This window comes from Gossypium arboreum, chromosome 11, assembly GCF_025698485.1.
Source record: "Gossypium arboreum isolate Shixiya-1 chromosome 11, ASM2569848v2, whole genome shotgun sequence".
Lineage (NCBI taxonomy): Eukaryota > Viridiplantae > Streptophyta > Magnoliopsida > Malvales > Malvaceae > Gossypium > Gossypium arboreum.
Window position 1 is genome coordinate 36,892,607 of NC_069080.1, and position 22,844 is coordinate 36,915,450.

Genomic DNA, 22,844 nt, shown 5'->3' on the forward strand with positions numbered 1-22,844 from the left:
TAATTTAGTTAGACTATTTTTATTAGTTTTTAAAATGTTTACATCTTTTCCCACTTAATTAGAGTTTTATTATTTTTTTGTAAGTTTTATAATTTTTCATTAATTTTATATACTTTTAATTATTTTAATAAATTAGAGTTTCATTACCATTTTTAATTAATGTTTTGATGATATTTTATTTTTATTTTTAATTTTTTATTTATAAAATTAAATAATTATTACAAATATCATTAATTGAAAGAAACATAATAAGATGCTTATAAAAATAATTATTTGTAAAGTTTTTAAATATAAAGATAATTATTTGATATGAAAAAGTTAAAAAAACATCATATTATCTTTAATTAATAATTAAAAAATAAATAGAAAACATGATGTTTTTATAATTTCATTAGCGCTTGCGATTGTTCGGGGTAAGGAAATCTAAGAATGAGAGCAGGGTATAAAGATTGGGCCCAAAAGATTGGGCCAAAGTTTTATGTAGCCACCATCCAAAAATTGAACATTTCTTCAACAAGAAGCAAGTAGAAAAATTTAGGCATTGTTACTTTGGACATTGTGGTAAGTTCTAGAACGTTAGGTGTTGTGAAGATATTAGTTTTAAATCTAATTTAAGGTTTAGTTTGATAAACGCTTTTGTGCTAAAAATAAAATCACATCAGTTTATTACTTTGTAATTTGTCTTTTATTGAAGTAGATTATAACACAGAACTACTAATATGCTTGCGCTTCACTCTAAATTACATATTTATTTACCATATTTACTTCTTAATTTTACCCTTTTTTTCATATTGGATCTTCATTTTCTTTGTTTACTTTAATTTTAAAATTTTAAAAATCTTTTTATAATTTTGTCAAGGCATGATGATATGGTGCTATAAAGTTATGCCACATCATCACCTAAATTTTCTTTTGTAATTTTTTATATAGAGAGAAGATCCAAAATCTGAAATAGTGGTAAACAAAACTAAATTGGACTAAAAAAGTTTAAATTTTAAATTAATCAAATCGAGCTATTAGATTTTTGAATCAACTTAAATAAGTAATTCAATTTTTTGAGTTCAAGTCAAGTTAAATTTTACAATTTGAACAATATTCGAATAACTTGAACAATAAAATGGTTTAAACACCCATTCAATATCTATTAATTTTGAAAATGAGCAAACTTGACTTGCCAACAAATTTATGTGCTAGCTAGGAATTTAGCCACATTGCCAACAAAATTTCAAATTGACTTGCTTAATTTCTTTAATTTAACTCAAATAAATTCATTCGATTCAACTCGAATTTCATTTTACTTTACTTGATTAGAAAAATATTCAAATCAAATTATGATAATAAAATATATCTCATCAACTTAAATAATTTGAATTTTTTTATCGAGTCAACTTAATTCAATTGGATGCTTACTAAAAAAACATCATCGGATTTCATTCTCAAACTCTCTTGTACTCATCATAATAAATAATTAATAATATGCAATACCCAAATTAACCTCGACATTATAATTTATGCTTGGGCTGAGTTGTTGGCTAAAGGATGCCTATAAATTTCAAATTGAGCACTCTCATTGACTTTAGGATAACTTCTAAAGAGAGTTATAGATTTTACATTTCAGATAATATATGAATCAAAATATTATAAATAAGTATTTTTAGTTAATTTAAGACTTGAAAATATTTTAAAATAATATCAATTGATTTTCATTAAATGACTTAAGGAAAAATATAAATTTAATCTTAAATATTGTTATATCAAAAGCATGATTAATTAAAACTAACACTTTTTGGGACAAGTTTGTCGAATTTACTGCATTACCAAATGATTCCAAAGGAGAGTGGGATTTTACGAGAGAGTAAAGAAGTTGTTACAGAAAGGACACATCTAAGAGATTACAAGCCCTTGCTTAGTTTTAGTCTTGTTGAGAACTAAAATTGGTAATTGGTGAACATGTGTAGATAATAAAACTATTAACAAATCACAATAGGGCACAAATCTCCATTTCCTCAGTTTGATGATTTGTTGGATCAATTGAATAAATTAATTATTTTTTAAAGATAGATATTCCTATTGGGTGCTATCATATTAGAATTTAGCTAAAAAATCAATGGAAGACAACTTTGAAGAGACGAGATGGACCTTTCAAGTGTTTTGTTATGTCTTTTGGCTTATCAATGCACCCAATGCTTTTATGTAACACATGAACAAAATATTACGATAATTTATAAGAAACATTGTTGTAGTGTACACGATGATATATTGATCCATAGATATACTAAAAAAAGACAACATCCAACATTTGCGAGAGGTATTGACGGTCTTACAGCAGAACAAACACTATGCTAATTTTAAGAAATGTAGCATTATAACTTCAGAGTTGTTATTATTGGGGTTCAGTGTTAGTGTTGATGGTGTTCATATTAAAAAGGATAAAGTGAAAGGTATTAAAGAGTGGTTTAAGGTTTATAATTTATTCACCATTTCAGCATGAGCATTGTAACACTCATATACCCGACCTGATCGTTGGGTTAAGATATCGAGTTGTTACATTTGTTGCCGAAGCAACAATAATCAAATTCGTTTTTATTTTTAGTATATATTTAATCAGTTTGATCAATTTATGCTTTCGATATGTCTTAATAATTTATGAGTCTTATACGAGCTTATTATATAACTCGCAAAATAGTTTAAGAAGGAACAATGACTAAAATGTAAGAGTTTCAAAATTTTGGAACGACGTCACAATGTCAAGAGTTTCTCACCACAACGTGGTTTCTCCGTCATCACGATGAGCACTCTGTTTCACATGTTATACTATATTACACATATCATTAACATATGCCTATTTTTAATCTTAAGTCTACATAATAAAATATGATATTCAATCAAAGATAGTCAACCTTATAAAATTAACATAATTATCAAAGTTTTACAGTTAAGTCCATTGGAGGACTTGCACTTTCTAAAATAGTTTACCATTTTATGTATCTTTCATATTTATTTCTAAATTGTTCCAATCAATTTAATTCTTCATAACTTTTATTCAAGATTTCCATATCACATCAATTAATAATTATTCACTTATTATTTTATCAATTCGCTTAAAAATTCTCACAAGTATTAATCATTCCATCACTTATAACATTTTCGTAACATTTCAAATTCATTTCATATTTTTTTATTAAATTTTCTTTTCTTTTCTTTTCCTCCTCCTCCTCCCCATTCCACATCCTATTAGTATCTTTAGCTTTTAGTATAATATGCTTATATGTAACATTAACCATAATTTCACTATTTAGTTATGTGTTCCTATTAAAGTTGTCCACTTGTGTCATAGTCACTAAATTATTTATATCTTGAGCTACAAAATTTCAGAATTTCTACTTTATCCAATTCTTCACAATTTCCCCTATTCTGCTACTTAATAGTTTCGTCCTTTCTTTACTAAAATTTAATTATCTCTTAGTACGGGGTTCGAATGATGTTTCCGTTTATTTCTCTTAAAAATATAAATTTTAGGCCCTAATAATTTTTGTACAATTTTTGATGATTTTCCAAAGTCAAAACAGGGGAACCCAAATCCATTCCGACCTTGTCCCACAAAAACTAATATATCTCAAAATATACAATTTTGTTTCTTTCACTGTTTTTTCATACAAAACTAGACTCAATAAGGTTTAATTTCTTATTTGATTCAACGTCTAAATCAATTTCTAAATTTGAGCTTTCAAAGTTAGACTACTATTGCTGTCCAAAACTATTTTAGTGCAAAATGTTGATAACCAAGTTTGTAACACTCTCCTGTCCTTTTTCTACAATATTTTCCATCACTTCCTCTGATTTCCCTTCACTAACACATTCTACTTTAACATCATTTTCATGTTTTTTCAACAATATCAAACTTAAAAAAATATTGAAATCTTGATGTTCTTACCTTGTCTTATTGATTTCAAACTTTAACTTGTTTTTTTTATTCTCCATGTAACACCCCTTACCCATACCTGAGACCAAGACAAGGTACAAAGCATTACCGTACACAAACATGGACATTCTGAGAAAAACGGGTTATAAAATATCATTTTAATTTAAAACTAATGAAACCAAAATCATATTATTCCTATTATGGACCTACAAAGTTCAAAACATGAGTTAAAAGCGGTCCGAGACTAAACCGAGAACTTAAGAAACTTTTTAAAAAAACTCTTAGGTTTAAGCCTCACATGCCTGTGTGCTTGGGACACGCCCGTGTGCTTGGGACACGCCCGTGTCCTTTACCCGTGTGGAATTATTTTCCATTTCGAACCTACAGGGGTTTTCACACGGCCGAGCACACGCCTGTGTCCCTGGCCCGTGTCCCTCACACGGCCACAACACGCCCGTGCCACAGCCTGTATGCTAAAACCTGGACATTCTATTTATGATGTCATCATTCATTCAGGGGCACACGGCCAAGGTACACGTCCGTGTGCTAGGCTGTGTCTTTCACACGGTTGAGACACATGATCGTGTCTCTGCCCGTGTGTTTACTACCATGTATACTGACCTAAAATTTTAGGTGCAGGGGACACATGACCGTACAACATGCCCATGGTGACTGACCATATGTCTCACATGGCCTAGACACATGCCCGTGTGCCTACCCGTGTGGACCTTTTTGTAGGTTATATTCCAAGCCTTTGGTCACCTTCAAACTTCCATACATACTAATATGTTACTTGGACATTTATCATAGTATAAATGTACCCTTAAAACCTTCTTAGCCAAGGTCATGCATGGTGCATCAGAGCTCTTCTTAACTTATATTGATATTACCTTCCTTGTTTTAAGGTTACCTTTTTTCAAACCATATTTTATACTTAGCTCATTTTATTCATCATGCCAATTATGACCTAAACCATATTCAAGTGATTTGGCCATATACACATATCCATTCATGGTATATCACATTAACCATCTCATGAACATTCAAGCATAAACATGCAAAAATAGTAGGTTTACAACTTCAACATGAGCCATATCTCATGCCCATATACAAAATAAATAAACATATCATTTTAAGCCCTTACATTGGCTAGCCAAATGACACATAAAACAAAATGACCAAGAATCTTATGCATGCCATTATAACAAAATAAAAGTTTCTATATACCCAAGCAAGACAAGTTGATAGTGTGATCTATACTCCAACTGTTTTCCAATTTTCACGAGTCCCCGAGCTCTGTAAGATAAGAGAAAAGAGAAGGGGTAAGCATTAACATGCTTAGTAAGTTCGGATAATAGGAAGGTAAACTTACCAGTTGTTTAGTATACTATCATATTAGACATTCATTCGAACTAGTATAGTATAATTTCCTTATCACATACACTCAATCATCAAGTTAGTCTCATGTCAATATATTATAGCATTAATCATAGATGAGCTCATTAATTCAAGAATTTCCATTTTCATTTCTCATTTTAATCCCGTTGAATTTCTCAGAATCTCGATGGATACCCCATTCATCGTCAAATCATGCAAGTGATCATTTTAAGTATACACTTCCGTAAACCTCACTCTTATGGCGGGATTACCAGTCCAGGCTAAATCCCCCGTAATATAAACTCATAGGGCAATGTCGGGATTATCAGTCCAGGCTAAATCCCTTATAACGACATGTGTTGTAATGAGCTCGAATTTGAATTACCAGTCTAGGCTAACTTTATATCCTAAATCAGATTACCTGTCAGGGCTAAATCCACTATCACACATATTCCTTGGGAGACTCAATCACTAAAGGAACACCCGTCTAGGCTAGATCCTTTTTACCGTCAATTCATTTCTAGAAATCCATCAGGTATCCTTTTTATTCAATCGAGATCATCAATTCTCTTGTTAACTTGTACTACCACATTCCATGTATTATCATGCAATGAATATCTAAATTTTCATACATTCAAGAATAAACATTTTCAGTATATTAAGAGTTTACTTTGAGTTATACGAACTTACTTGGTAATTGTTTCGGGTTTGTATTTTGGTTATTCTAAAACCTTTCGTTTTCCATGGTCGACCTCCGGAATTGTTTCCTCAGGTCTATATCAGTAAAAATAAATCATTAATACCTCACATTGTTCATTTTTGACTTAAACTCACCCTTGGGCAAAATGACCAATTTGCCCCTAACCTTTCACACTTTTTATGATTTAGTCCTAAGGCTTGTATAATGAAATGCATGAAATTTATAGGTTACCCAAGCCTAGCCGAATATTTTTCATGCTTATAGCAGCCCACATTTTCCTTCATTTCACATTTTACTATCCATTTTCACAACTTTTACAAAATGGTCCTTTAAGCCATTTCCATGAAAAACTACTTAGTAGAAGTTGTTTACTGTCCTCTAAACTCTCATATTCCTCTATAAATCATCAAAGCACAAGCATCTCATGCATGGGTAAATTTCTAAAAATGAACCCTAGCTTGAAATATGGGTAGAAATAGAGAGAGCTTGTTATGAGGATCTCAAAAATACAAAGAACATTAAAAACGGGGCTAGGGAGCACTTACTATTGAGCTTGAAAATGTTGAAAATCCTAGGTATGGAGACCCTTCAATTTTTGGCAACATGGAGAAAAAAAAAGGCTGATTTTTGCTTTCATTTTCCCTTTTTATTTAGTTTATTACCAAATGACCAAAATACCCTTCCTTTCTAACCCTTTAAAAATTTTCCATACATGCCTATTTTTGTCCAAAAACTTGGAAATTGGGAAAATTACTCTTTAAGACCTACTAAATAATAATTCAAAGCAATTTTGTAAAAATTGCTTTTAGAACCCAAGTTTTGCAACTTATTCAATTTGGTCTCTAATTATCAATTGGGCACCTTATACTTAGAATTTCTTCATGAAATTTTAACACGAGTATGTTTTCATATCCTAGACCTCAAAATAATTAGAAAATAAATATTTTTGCATCGGATTTGTGGTCCCAAAACCACTATTCTGAGTAAGCCCTATTTCGAGATATTACACTCCAACTTTTATTTTCTTAACTCCAAGGTAATATTCTTGTTCCCCATAGTCTCCTTATCACTTTTCTCTCTCGGTGGTTATGGAAATTCCTTGAAATTCTAGGTGAAAATGATGTATTTATGGTGGAATGATTAAATGTAAAGAAATGAAAACTTCATTCTTCTCCCTAAGGAAGTGGCGTGAGAAGGTGGAAGGAAATATGAAAGAACCTTTTTTATTTTTTCATATTTCCTTAACTATTAATTAATAATAAAATATTTTAAAATAAAATAATAATAAAATATTCAAACCAATCAAATTTCAACACTAGTCCTTTAATTATCATGATAATTTCATGATAATTATCTTGATTGAGAAATAATCATTTTACCCTTCAACATTCTCTGCATTTCATTTCTTGAACCATCACTTAATTTTGCTAAAATTATAATTTAGTCCCTCATACTTTTTATATTTATTCAATTAGGTTCTTGTTCATCCATTTTTCTTATTTTTCTATATCCTGCCACCCTTAAGATATTTCCACTATTAGCCCATTAACTTTTTCATATTTATACTTTAACTCTCAAATTCTAGATATTTATACTTGGGCCCAAGAACTTTTTACATATTTATGATTTAGTCCCTAATTTAAATTAATGCATCACATCATGCTTCTCAATTATATCTTCTTTAACATCACTCAACTTCCTCTTTTATAACCTTCATTTCCTTATTTCACTTTATCGAGAACACAATCTCGATTTATCACTGTTTTTATAATGTAACAAATTTTGGGGTGTTACAAGTATGATTCCTATTTACTTATTTTTCAATGAAAGGAATACTTTAGTGGAATGAAGATGTTGAGAGAAATTTCAATTTCATTAAAGAGAAACTCACTAATGCTCCAGTTTTAGCATTTCCTAGCTTTGATATGGTTTTTGAAGTGGTGTCATGCTAATAGAGTAGCATTAGAGCCGTTTTTTCACAAGAAAAGTGGCCAATAACTTTCTTTCATGAGAAGTTGACTTACTCTAAATAGAAGTGGTTTATGTAACACCCTTAACCCGTCTCTGTCACTAGATTAGGGCTACGGGATATTACGACAGTAAACAAATTTGATTATCATATTCATAATACAAAAATCTATTTAATCATCATAAATTAATAACCATTTATCATTCACAACATATATACAAAAACGAGATTTAAATCGAGCTTTCGAAACCCTAAAATCAAGTTAGAAACAACTAGGGACTATTATGAAACAAAACAAAAAAAAAAGGAAAAACTATAAGCAGGGGTCATACAATCGTGTGACAAGGTTGAGGCTGTGTGGTACTAAACCACATGCCCATGTCCTCAAACCCTATACAATTCAATGTTGCAAAAAAAAAGGGTTACACGGTCATGTCGCAAGGCCGTGTAATAACCTATGACCGTGTGAAACATCCTGCACCTAAAATCAAACAAACCACACGGTCGTGTCATAAATCGTGTGAAGCACACACCCGTGTGGCAGACGGTGTGTGCCTAAATTCACCTTCAAACACAAGGCAATTCACATACCAAAACTTAGGTTCCAAGCCATGCATTTTTCAATATTCAAGCCTATTCAAAATGTGCCAAAACATGCCAAATATACCATTTCATAATCAACCTATGTACCTAACCAATATGTCTCCTTTGGCACCACAATTTAAACATAAACATCAATCATGTAAACCTAAACAAATTAGCTTTCCATGCTTATATTTTCACTATATTAACATAAATCACCAAATTCCAAAATCATTACTTAAATTTCATCAATTAACCTAACATGGATCTACCAATTCAACAATCCAACAATGCATTATATTTCAAACACACTTTTATGCTATCAAATACCAAACCAACCAAAATACCATTAAGGATTTACATCAAAACACATATTACATATTTCAAATGGAAAAAAACATAACTAAATGATCATAACATACATATACAAAATTCCTATATACATGCCACTTATAACCAGACCAAATTGAACAATTAGTTACTGAATAAATTTCCAAATAGTGTGGTCTCCAAAAGAAATCCAATCAGCAGCTTGTATCTAATGGTCTACAAGGAAGAAAAATCAAAATGAGGTAAGCTTGCTTAAAGCTTAGTAAGTTCGTATTGAACCTAAGCTTTAACTTACAGTAAAAGACTTAACTTAAACCTTTCACAATAAAAATCATAACCAAGATCATGAATTCATTTAATTGCCTATACACACCACAGGTCTCATAAGGTTAGTAAATTCACATATATAAAAATGTGTAACTTTTTCATGTCATAAAACATAAACAAGTAAACACATTTGATATACCATTTATCATTTCACATTTTCATTTCAAGATTTTTATTTCAAATGTCCCTTTTACATATCTATATCCATATAAACATTTCAGATAAACATTTCATATAACTATTTCTATATAGCTGATTCATATAATCATTTCAGATATCTATTTCCATATAATCAATTCATATAACCATTTTATGTATTCATTTTTCATATAACCATTTGGTATATTTATTTTCTACTCGATGAACCACAATGAAATAGTATTGGATACACGGGAATAATGCTTACATAAGCTATAATTGTAATTGCTCAAACGAGTTGTAACTGTAAATGCTAACATAAGCTATGAAAATGGGTATGCTGACACGAGTTGTGGGTCGGGATGTTAGGCTACACGATGTTGTTTACATGAGCTATGGAGAATCCACAACAAATGCAGGACCTCAGCCATTGATAGGAAATCCAAGACCAACACCTGAAACAGTAGATAAACCTAATGACATGTCATTTGTATCCTAAGTATTCACAAGGTTCATACATGCTGTGATTCACATTCATATAATATAATTACTTAAGCATTTCTTTGTCACATGAATTCAACCATATAATTTCTCCATTTTCAATCATGATCCTCAATTATAATTTCATTTCAATTAGATCCTTTTTCAAAATTTAATATTTACCATGCAAGCAAAACTACATACAATATACTTAGATATTTATTAAATAATAAAATAGCAACTAAATTAATTCATTTATTATACGAACTTACCTAAACTGATTCTGCAGCAAACACGACTCCAAAGACTAATAAGCAATTTTTCCTTTTTCAAGTTTGTCTATCGATTGATCTTTTTCTTGATATGCATGAACATACACAAGGTCGAAGCTCTCAAGCTTACAAAAGTGGTGTTCGGTTCCAAAACATAAAGAAAATGAAGATGATGACAATTGTTTTACTTTTTACCTTGATTTTTATTTTAATTACCAAAATGTCATTAATCTTACATAATTTTAAACTATACTGTCCAATATCTTCAATATGGCTAAATTACCATTTAAAGCCATCCAACCATGGTTCTATATCTATTTAGCACATACAAACTAATAGCGATTAAATTTTGCAACTTTCACGATTTAGTCCTTTTTATTTAATTAATTATCAAATCACTAAAATTTTTGGATCAAACTTTAATATACCTATATAGTCACTCTGTAAATATCTCGGTTTGCAGAAATGAGGTCCCAATACCTCATCTTCCAAAATCACTTGACTTAAGGGGCAAACCACTTATACTTAACTATTCATTTAATTAGCAAAAATTATCATATTAAAATTCAATATACTACTATATTTGACTCGCAAATATCAAATAATAATATTTATAGACTCCCTCATCGAATTTGTGGTCTCCAAACAACTATTTATGACACCACTGACAAACAAGCTGTGTAACACCCTAGACTCGGCCTAGAAGTTTAGACCAAATCTCGGATGTTACATTGAACACTGAAGTGATCGTAGGTAAATTTTTACAAAACAAGTTATCACGTCAAATCGAAACATTCAATCATTTAAATTCAGTCAGTAAAAATTATAGTTAAGTTTATTATAAAACTGGAATTAAATGAATGAATAAAAATTTGAAACGGAGCTTGTACCACAATTTTATAAAATCTTACAGTCCAAAAACCGAATAACAAATAGAAATTGGAAATACAAACTGATAATTTATTTTTCTCCGAGACTGTCTGAAACTTCCACATACCGAGCTTAGCGTCAGAATGCAAGAATGGTACCTGAAAGGGGGAACACTAAGAGGGGTGAGCTACTCGAGCTCAGTGTGAGTTCGAAACAAGACAAGAGAGAGAATTACGAATTTCAAATCAGTAGCACAACAGATTTTCAAATACTCACAGAGTTAGAAAACATACTTGGAACTAACGTCCCAACAAAACTTAACAATCAGAGCACACCAATGTAACACAAAAGACTCAGCACAAATGTTGTTCAGACAAACAAAATATAAACAACTAATCTTACAGTCAGAACTCATGGACAGATGTAGATGAAATGCAGTCAAGTGATAAAACCCAACCATCCAGCCAACACACCGCTCCGTCCCCCGATCACACCCTATAAGAGCTGTTTAAGCTCATCCCACCAAAACACACCACATAGGACCTCAAAAGGCCCATCCAACCCGACACACCATGTACGTGGTCTAAGCCGTTCACATAATACTATGCAATGAATCGGCATATTTGTAGTACTGATGTAATGCAAGAATCATTGTCTGAGACATGTTACGATTTAAACCGCCAGATCGAGATAATAGTCCGCAAAAAAGTCGACGATATCTTGATACAAGACACTAAATCGCTGTATGTATAAGTTGCAGTAAAACTACCAGATTAGATTAGAAACAGTCTCCATTCTCTTCGTAATCCCCCCCAAAACACTTTATGCAAGTGCATGAATGCATTCAATCTCACAGAAATAATAAACACATCAACAGACAATCAGATAGAAACAGATAAGCACACACGCCCAACAGACCAAATTCAAAATCAAACATTTCGCTAAACAGTCGCAACAAAACATAAGCAGATGGTACGTGATATTCATGAATTCCGTACTTATTCAACACTTGCCTTCAACATGCTTACTCAACACTTGCCTTCATCGTGATAATAGTTAGTTTCAAGAATGATTAATTATAAATCTTTAAAACCTGCTTATGTTTAGGGTTTGTTGTTCGGCCATGAGTAAGCATGTTGAAGGCTTTGTGTGTTGAGTCGATTCATGAATTCCGTACTTATGTGACTTTAATGTCTAGTGAATATATGTGGGCTAAGTGCCTTGAGTTCTTCTTTTCGATACTCAAATGATTGAATCAAATTATTTGTTAAATTAAGCTCAAGAGCAAAGGGGGACCAAATCCGATAAAGGGAAGGAAAAAGTAGTCGAATAGCCATCGGAATCGTTCGACAACATCCGAGGTAAGTTTTCGAGTATCGAAACTTAGATTTTGATTCGATTGAATGAAGTAATAAGTAATCGAAATTGTGCCCTTGTATATGGCCATTGAGCCGAAATGATATTTTGATTAAGTAAAATGTGCATAAAAGTTTGTTATGAAATTGAAACAAAGATGTGAATGAATGTGCGACCAGATATCGGGCTAAGCCCAAGGCAATTGTCAGCGAATTGTGATATCCGGGCTAAGCTCAAGGCAATTGTGCGAGCTATGATATTCGGGCTAAGCCCAAGGCAATTGTGCGAGTTGTGATATCCGGGTTAAGTCCCGAAGGCATTTGTGCGGGTTACCATAACCTGCTATGTCCCAAGGTGTTTTGAACGAGTAGCTATATCCGGATAAACTCAAGGTATGTGATTTGAAATTTATAAGCTGCTGGAAAATTTTAGTTAATGCACTTGTGAAATTCCCAACAACAAGGTATGTTTGTGTGTGCTTTGCACACTATGAGTAAGTGCGTATGAATATTCGCTCTAATGATAAATGAGCTATCGGCATTAACTAGGCCGTTATTTGTGTATGAATATAAGAGTTGGGATTGTGAAGTAAGCATGTCTTTGAGAAATTGTGCATATGAATTATTGTTTAGCTACTTGAATGCTATGCTTTGGTTGTGTGTATATTATGGCTCAAACTTACTAAGCATAAATTGCTTACTCCGTTTCTTTGTTTTTCTGTTTATAGATTTTGCTCGTTAGCGATCGGATTCGGGATCATAGAAGTTGAAGTCAACCACACTATCAAAGCCCTTTTGGTACTCCTTTAGTTGAGTTTTGGATATGGCATGTATAGGACTACCCTCGGTTGTTTTAAGTACTTGTGATGTATATGTGTACGGCCATGCGAAAATGGTTCGTAATAGTGGAGTATGGAATTAGACCATTTGTGGTTTGTAATTATATTTGGTTTCATGATGTGATTATGGTTTGAATGAGAGAGTTGGTCACATGATCAGCCATTGGAATGGCTAAATATGATCATATGTGGACCTAAGTATGACTAGATTATAGTTGGTTCATGGGAACTACAATATAGGTAAAGCCTACCTTAAAAACAGATGCTGCCAGCTGCAGTGATGTGGATGTGGAAAATCACCAAAATTTGTAGGAACGGTTTTAAATAGTGAATAAATTATGTGATCGAACCTTGACGAGTCTATTTTCATATGAAAGTAACGAAACGATCATATGAACAGTATACCGAGAGATATTAAAGTTCTCGTGAGACAGGGCCAGAACGGTTTCTGGGTCCCCTGTCGCGACTTTGAAAATTTACCATAAATTATCCAGAATGAATTAGAAGTCATGCCTTATATGTACAGATTCCTTTTTGAGTCTAGTTTCATTAGAAACAAACGGCATCAGTATTGAAACCCTGTACAGAGAGATATTCAAGTTGTAATGCGCGAAGGTCAGTGTAGTCGACCCCTGTAACATGGGTGACTTTAACTAATAAAATGTACCAATTGGCCCGACCAAAAATTCTAGAAATAAATCCATGGATTGATATATGAGTCTAAATTTAGGGAAAATTTACGGAATCAGTTTCCGAGTTGTGAAAGTCGAGATATACTTTTTAAGGCGACAGTGATGCAGTTTTCCAGCTTGCACTGGGAATGTCAAATTGGTTTGCCATAAGTGGTTTTGGCTTGTTAACCTCGTGTCCGATAACCGCAACGGTCTCGGGTTCGGGTGTTACAATTTTATTGGTATCGAGCTACGGTTTAGTCGATCCTAGGACTACCGTGATATGTTTGGGGTCTAGCTATACATGCCATTAAGTGATAAATTGATAGTGTGGTGATTTCGACAATCAATTTGTGTTTGTTTATAGCAATGGATCCCGATCCCAACCGAGCAATAGGCGATGATGTAGAGAGTGCGGCGCTGCTCCGCGCAAGGGACAAATGGCGGACTCTCAACTTATGGCTAGCAATCCGAATGATGAGGCTAGGCAAGCCTTTTATAGTGTGATGAATGATTGGTTCAACCAATACATTCGAACTAACACGACTATTCCACAACCTCCATTCCGACTAATGCAACCTCCGCACCTACAATACCTCCGATAACTGACCAAATAAGGTCAAGTAAGCCCCTAGTCGACAGGATTCGAAAACATGGGGCCACTGAATTTAAAGCTACGGATAATGACGATGCCGAGCAAGCTGAATTTTGGTTGGACAACACTATCCGGGTGCTCGATGAGCTATCATGTACACCCGATGAATGGTTAAAGTGTACTATCTCCTTGCTACGCGATTCCGCCTACTATTGGTGGAGTACTCTGACTTCTGTGGTGTCTAGAGAGCAAGTAACTTGGGAGTTCTTCCAAACTGAATTCAAAGAAGTATATCATCGAGATTTATGGACCAAAAACGGAAGGAATTCCTTGATCTTAAGCAAGGTTCCATGTCTCACATCGACTCACGAACGAAAATTTGTGAGGCTTATTTGTATGCAGTGCGAATGCATTTCTTCGAAGTCGTGATGTGTAAACGCTCAAGATGGACCGAACGATGATATAAGTCGTATGTTGGTATTTTGGAAACCGAGAGTTTGTGGCTCTTGTCGAGCGAGCGTGCAAAGCCGAGGAGCTCAAGATGGACAAAAGAAAAGTCAAGTAGGAGTTTCAGAAGAGGTCTTGGGAAGCCCTTCCCACATCATCAAAGAAATTTAGAGATGGCTTAGGCGGTCTAGAGACATTTCGGCTTTTCTAGACGAGACCGCGATCGACCCCCTATGGGCACGCGAGTCACTTCGATCGCCAAGTGTTGGCAATGATCGTCGAGATGTAACTGAGTGCCAATATTGTGGCAAATGGCATTCAGGAGTTGTAGATTCCGTGACCGCTCTGTTATAAGTGCGGATCACCGATCATTCCATTAAGGATTGCCCGAGTTTATCTCGAACAAAACGTAAATCAAAGTGGGAACCCGGTGCTACCACAACTCGAGGTAGGCCACCTAGAAATATGGGCAATGCTAGTGGCGGTCGAGAGGATCTAGAGATGCTACCATCGGATCCGAGGCTCGTGCTCTGCTAAGACTTATGCCATACGCGCACGTGAGGATGCTTCTCGCCAGATGTTATTACAGGTACTCTTACTCTCCTTTACACTAATGTGATTGCTTTGATTGACCCCGGTCCTACTCATTCTTATATATACGAAACCTTAGCATCCAAAGAAGACTTTGCCCATTGAGTCTCTCGAGTTTGTAATTCGGAGTTAAACCCTTGGGTCATTACGTGCTTGTCAACACAAAGGTGTAAGAAAAGTCCCTAGTATTTCGAGGTTCTTGTTTTCCGACGGACTTGATGCTTTTGCCATTCGGACTAATTCGACGTTATTCTTGGTTTGGATTGGTTGACCATGCACGATGCGGTTGTAAATTGCAAAAGTAAGACTATTGATCCGAGGTGCGCAAATAACGAGATAATTCGGGATGAGTCTACGGACTTAAAGGGTTGCCACCGTAATATCGGCAATGTTGGCCCGAAATACGTAAGAAAGGGTGCGAAGCATACCTTGCGTATATTCTAGATGACAAGGAGTTAGAAAAGAAACCCGAATCGTGTCGTTGGTTTGTGAATACCGGATGTTTTCCACAAGAATTGCCGGGTTTACCACTGTTCGGAAATAGAGTTTGGCATTGAATTGGTACCGTACCACTCCAATTTCGATAGCTCCGTATCGTATGGCACCAACGGAATTAAAGGAGTTGAAAGCTCGGTTGCAAGAATTGGTGAATAGAGGTTTTGCTCGCTCGAGTTTTTCACCTTGGGGTGCACCGGTGTTGTTTGTGAAAAGAAGGGTGGAACCATAAGGTCGTGATCGACTATCGTCGACTTAATAAAGCGACGATAAAGAACAAATATCCGTTATCACAGAAGCGATGATTTGTTCGATCAACTGAAGGGAGCCTCAGTGTTCTCGAAAATGGATTTGATGAATCGGATCTTCGGACCATATTTGGATCGGTTCGTAGTCGTGTTCATTGATGACATCTTGGTCTATTCAAGAAATAAGGCCGAACATGCTGAACACTTGAGGTTAGTGCTGCGAATCTTATGGGATAAGCAATTATATGCTAAGTTCAGCAAGTGTGAGTTCTGGTTAAGAGAGGTTAGCTTCTTGGGACATGTGGTATCTGCATCGGGTATTCGAGTCGACCCGAACAAAATTTCAGCAATACTTAATAGGAAGCCTCCGAGAAATATTACTGAGGTTTGGAGCTTTTTGGGGCTGGCCGGTTATTACCGACGATTTGTAAAAGGTTTCTCAATGATAGCCACGCCAATGACGAAGCTACTCTAAAAGGACGTAAGGTTCGAATGGTCGGAGAAATGTCAGAAAAGTTTCGATCAACTGAAAACTTATTTGACTGAAGCCCCAATTCTAGTGCAACCCGAATCGGGCAAAGAGTTTGTCATTTATAGTGACGCATCCCTACTTGGGTTAGGTTGTGTATTGATGCAAGAAGGTCGAGTTGTGGCCTATGCGTCGAGGCAATTAAAGCCACATGAGAAAAATTATCCTACCCATGATCTCGAATTGGTCGCCATCGATTCGCCTTAAAGATATGGCGACATTACTTATTTGGTGAGAAGTGCCATGTGTATTCGGATCACAAAAGTCTCAAATATTTGATGACCCAAAGAGACTTAAATCTGCGACAAAGACGTTGGCTCGAGTTGTTAAAGGATTATGAGCTGGTCATTGACTATCACCCGGGAAAGGCGAATGTGGTTGCGGATGCCTTGAGTCGTAAATCATTATTCGCTTTACGAGCGATGAATGTGCACTTGTCCGTTCGATCCGACAATGTGTTAGTAGCTGAATTGAAAGCCAAACCATTATTGATGCATCAAATTTGTAAAGCTCAGAAGGTCGACGATGAGTTGGTTGCAAAACGGACCGAGTGTGTTCCGAACAAGGAATCGGAGTTTCAGATCGATGATGACGATTGTTTGAGGTTCAGAGTCGTCTGTGTGTTCCAAAGAATTGAACTTATTTCGATAATCTTGAACGAAGCCCATTGTAGCCGAATGGCGATCCACCCGGGAGTACGAAGATGTACAACGATTTGAAACGTCGGTTTGGTGGCATGGTATGAAACGAGACATCTCTGACTTTGTTTTGAGGTGTTTAATATGTCAACAAGTGAAAGCGGAACATCAAGTGCCTTCAGGATTACTTCAGCCGATCACGATACCCGAGTGGAAATGGGATCGAGTCACAATGGACTTTGTATCCGAACTGCCATTGTCACGAGTAAGAAAGATGCGATTTGGGTCGTTGTAGATAGATTGACTAAGTCGGCTCACTTTGTCCCCGACGCACGGATTTTTAATGGACAAACTAGCCGAATTGTACGTTCTCGGATTGTGAGATTACACGGGTGCCTATTTCCATCGTGTCGGATAGAGATCCGAGATTTACCTCGCGATTTTGGAAGAAGTTGCGAGAGGCTCTGGTACGGTTGCATTTCAAGACCGCCTTTCACCCCCAAACCGATGGTCAATCCGGCGGATAATTCAGATACTTGAGGATATGTTGAGATGTTGCATCCTCGAGTTCGATGGTTCATGGGAACGGTATTTGCCGTTGATTGAATTCGCTTACAACAACAAACTTTCAATCAAGTATTAAGATGGCACCCTACGAGGCTTTGTACAGGCGTAAATGCCGTACACCATTGTGTTGGACGGAGCTCGGTGAAAGCAAAATTTTCGGGTGGACTTGATTAAAGATCTTTGAATGAAAGTGATAGTGATCCGTGAAAATCAAGATAGCCTCCGATCGCCGAAGTCGACGCGGATCCAAGCGTAAAGACATCAAGCATCGTGGGAGATAAAGTGTTTCTCAAGGTTTCGCCTTGGAAAAAGATACTCAGATTCGGCCGTAAGGGCAAGTTGAGCCCGAGGTTCATTGGGCCATATGAGATATCCGAGCGAGTCGGTCCAGTTGCATATCGTTTGATTTTTGCCCCCTGAACTTGAAAAGATTCACGATGTCTTTCATGTTTCGATGCTTCGACGCTATAGATCTGATCCGTCGCACGTAATTAGTCTATCAGAGGTTGAAATTCAATCCGATATGAGTTATGAGGAAGAACCGGTTCGTATCCTATCACGTGAAGTGAAAGAGTTGCGAAACAAGCGGGTTCCGCTAGTGAAAGTGTTATGGCTCAAACACGGGATGGAAGAAGCTACTTGGGAACCCAAGAGCTCTATGAAAGAGCGTTACCCAAACCTATTTACCGGTAAGATTTTCGGGACGAAAATTTCTTAAGTGGGGAGAGTTCGACACCCAAAATTGACCCTAGTCGGGATGTGGTTTCGGGACCACAAAATCGAGGCATAAAAATAATTTAAAATTTATTTTGATGCCTATGATATGTGTTAATTTGTGTGTGGCATTTTGATGATTCGATTTAGTGTTATAAAGGTGAATTTCACTAGAAAGGACCTAGTAGTAAACTTTGAAAGTATGATGGGGAAATGTGTGATGACTAGTTAATCATGCATGCAAAAATAAGGGATTTGCATGTCAAATTTCCCCAAAAGGAAGCTTAGTGGCCGCCATGACAAGGGTTATGGGCAAAGAAAACATGTTGAAACATGTTTTGTTAATGGATGATGAGGGAAATGATTTAATAATTAAGTTGTGGGAAGAGAAGAGAAAAAAATGTGTGTGAGTGTGGCATTTCCCCCATTGCCGTGTATGTGAAAGAAAAACAAGAAAAAATTTGTTCATCCTTGTTCTTTCCTTCTTGGCCGAAAATACTAAGGGAGAAGATAGGAGTTTTGCTTCATGCTTGGCTTGGAAGAGAACTAGAAGGAGATTTGGTCATACTTGCATCAAGATTAAGGTATGTTTGAGGTTGTGTCATGAGATTCATGCTTGTTTTGGTTGCTAACTTGATGTGCATGTTAGCCATGGTTCAAATCCTTGTTATGCCATGAAAATGGTGTTTGGCCAAGGTTGATATTGTGTTAAAGCCATTGCATGCTAAATGTGAAGCTTGTTGATGATGCATGTAATGAAGGATTGACTACTCTTGAAATTTCTTTTTAGTATTCTTGAGTAGGACATTGTGTTCTTTGTTTAACCATGACCGAAGTTGAAAGGGGTATGAATGTGATGTATTCGGCCATGATGCATTCATGAGAATGATTTATGCTTGTTACTTGATTGGTAAAAATTTGTGTTTTAGATGGTTGTGAACACCTTGAGAATTGACCTTGCACCTATATGTGTGTATATGTTTGCACATGATGTTTTGGTTATGAAGTAAGTGATAAATATGTTTGTTTAAAGAAGAAAATGTTGAAGAATGGTTGTGAAATTGCAAGTACATTCGCCTAGTACTCATATGATGTGAAAATCTTGGAATTTATTGTTGATTGGTGCAAGTATGACTAAGTATAATCGGCCATATGAGTGCTTGATGCTATATTATAAGTATTGAGCTACAATATGTAAAGCATTAGCTAGTAAAATGTGTGCCATTCATGTGTGGTGTTAAACATGTAATTGGCCTCAACATCAACATGCGAATCGGCCATGAATGAGTGCCTAAGAGGTTGTGTTGTTCGCCATGAGTAAGCATGTTGAAGGCTTTGTGTGTTGAGTCGATTCATGAATTTCGTACTTATGTGACTTTAATGTCTAGTGAATATATGTGGGCTAAGTGCCTTGAGTTCTTCTTTTCGATACTCAAATGATTGAATCAAATTATTTGTTAAATTAAGCTCAAGAGCAAAGGGGACCAAATCCGATAAAGGGAAGGAAAAAGTAGTCGAATAGCCATCGAATCGCTCGACAACATCCGAGGTAAGTTTTCGAGTATCGAAACTTAGATTTTGATTCGATTGAATGAAGTAATAAGCAATCGAAATTGTGCCCTTGTATATGGCCATTGAGCCGAAATGATATTTTGATTAAGTAAAATGCGCATAAAAGTTTGTTATGAAATTGAAACAAAGATGTGAATGAATGTGCGATTGTGATATCGGGCTAAGCTCAAGGCAATTGTGCGAAGCTATGATATCGGGCTAAGCCCAAGGCAATTGTGCGAGTTGTGATATCCGGTTAAGTCCAAGGCATTTGTGCGGGTTACCATAACCGGCTATGTCCGAAGGTGTTTTGAATGAGTAGCTATATCCGGATAAACTCCGAAGGTATGTGATTTGAAATTTATAAGCTGCTGGAAAATTTTCAGTTAATGCACTTGTGAAATTCCCAACAACAAGGTATGTTTTGTGTGTGCTTTGCACACTATGAGTAAGTGCGTATGAATATTCGCCTAATGATAAATGAGCTATCGGCATTAACTAGGCCGTTATTGGTGTATGAATATAAGAGTTGGGATTGTGAAGTAAGCATGTCTTTGAGAAATTGTGCATATGAATTATTGTTTAGCTACTTGAATGCTATGCTTTGGTTGTGTGTATATTATGGCTCAAACTTACTAAGCATAAATTGCTTACTCCGTTTCTTTGTTTTTCTGTTTATAGATTTTGCTCGTTAGCGATCGGATTCGGGATCATAGAAGTTGAAGTCAACCACACTATCAAAGCCCTTTTGGTACTCCTTTAGTTGAGTTTTGGATATGGCATGTATAGGACTACCCTCGGTTGTTTTAAGTACTTGTGATGTATATGTGTACGGCCATGCGAAAATGGTTCGTAATAGTGGAGTATGGAATTAGACCATTTGTGGTTTGTAATTATATTTGGTTTCATGATGTGATTATGGTTTGAATGAGAGAGTTGGTCACATGATCAGCCATTGGAATGGCTAAATATGATCATATGTGGACCTAAGTATGACTAGATTATAGTTGGTTCATGGGAACTACAATATAGGTAAAGCCTACCTTAAAAACAGATGCTGCCAGCTGCAGTGATGTGGATGTGGAAAATCACCAAAATTTGTAGGAATGGTGTTAAATAGTGAATAAATTATGTGATCGAACCTTGACGAGTCTATTTTCATATGAAAGTAACAAAACGATCATATGAACAGTATACCGAGAGATATTAAAGTTCTCGTGAGACAGGGCCAGAACGGTTTCTGGGTCCCCTGTTGCGACTTTGAAAATTTACCATAAATTATCCAGAATGAATTAGAAGTCATGCCTTATATGTGCAGATTCCTTTTTGAGTCTAGTTTCATTAGAAACAAACGACATCAGTATTGAAACCCTGTACAGAGAGATATTCAAGTTGTAACGCGCGAAGGTCAGTATAGTCGATCCCTGTAACATGGGTGACTTTAACTAATAAACTGTACCAATTTGCCCGACAAAAAATTCTAGAAATAAATCCATTGATGGATATATGAGTCTAAATTCAGGGAAAATTTACGGAATCAGTTTCTGAGTTGTGAAACTCGAGATATACTTTTTAAGGCGGCAGCGATGCAGTTTTCCAGCTTGCCTGGGAATGTCAAATTGGTCGGTGCCATAAGTGGTTTTGGCTTGTTAACCCCTCGTGTCGGACACCGGCAACAGTCTCGGGTTCGGGGTGTTACAATATGTCTGCCATTCATCTAGTTCTTCAATTTGTAGCCCACGTTCTTCATAGATAGGTTCTTTGTTGTTGCTTGAACATGGCTCATGTAGGTTCTTTGAACTTATTTCCTACAAAATAGGTTGCACCACATGGTCAATTTCAGTAGAATGATTTATACAACCACCTTAAATTTTTGATGTGTTGTTCGTATTACGAGCTTGAAGGGTGATTGTTTTGTCTCCCACATGAAGTGTGAGTTTACTTGTACCAACATCGATTATTGTTCTAGCGGTTGCTAAAAAGGGCCTCCCTAAAATTAAAGGAACGTTACTATCCTCTTCTATGTCTAGAACAACGAAATCAGCTGGGAATATAAATTTGTCAATTTTAACGAGTACATCTTTAATAATCCCCCTAGGCAATCTGATTATTTTATCGGCTGATTGAATACTCATCCTAGTTTGTTTGGGTTTCCCAAAACCTAGATGCTTAAACATTTTGTAAGGCATGACATTGATACTAGCCCCCAAATCAGCCAAAACATTATTAACATCTAGGCTACTAATTAAACAGGGAATCGTAAAACTCCCTGGATCTTTTAATTTGTTGGCCAACTTATTCTGTAGTATGGTTGAGCAAACTGCATTTAGCTCCACATGCGACGCCTCATCCAACTTTCGCTTATTTGTTAAAAGCTGCTTTAAGAATTTGACTGCGTTTGGCATCTGTGAAAGAGCTTTGATAAACGGTAAGTTAATATGTAACTTATTTAATAATTTAAGGAATTTACTGAATTATTCTTCTGTGCGGTCTTTCCTTGTCGCGTTTGGGTATGGCACACGAGGTTTGTATTCTTTACTTACCGATTTCTAGTTATTGTGGTCCACCTCCCCTTTACCTTTACCTAGCACAGTTTCTTGCCTCGGTTTTGGTTCAGGTGCAACTAACCCTTCCTCA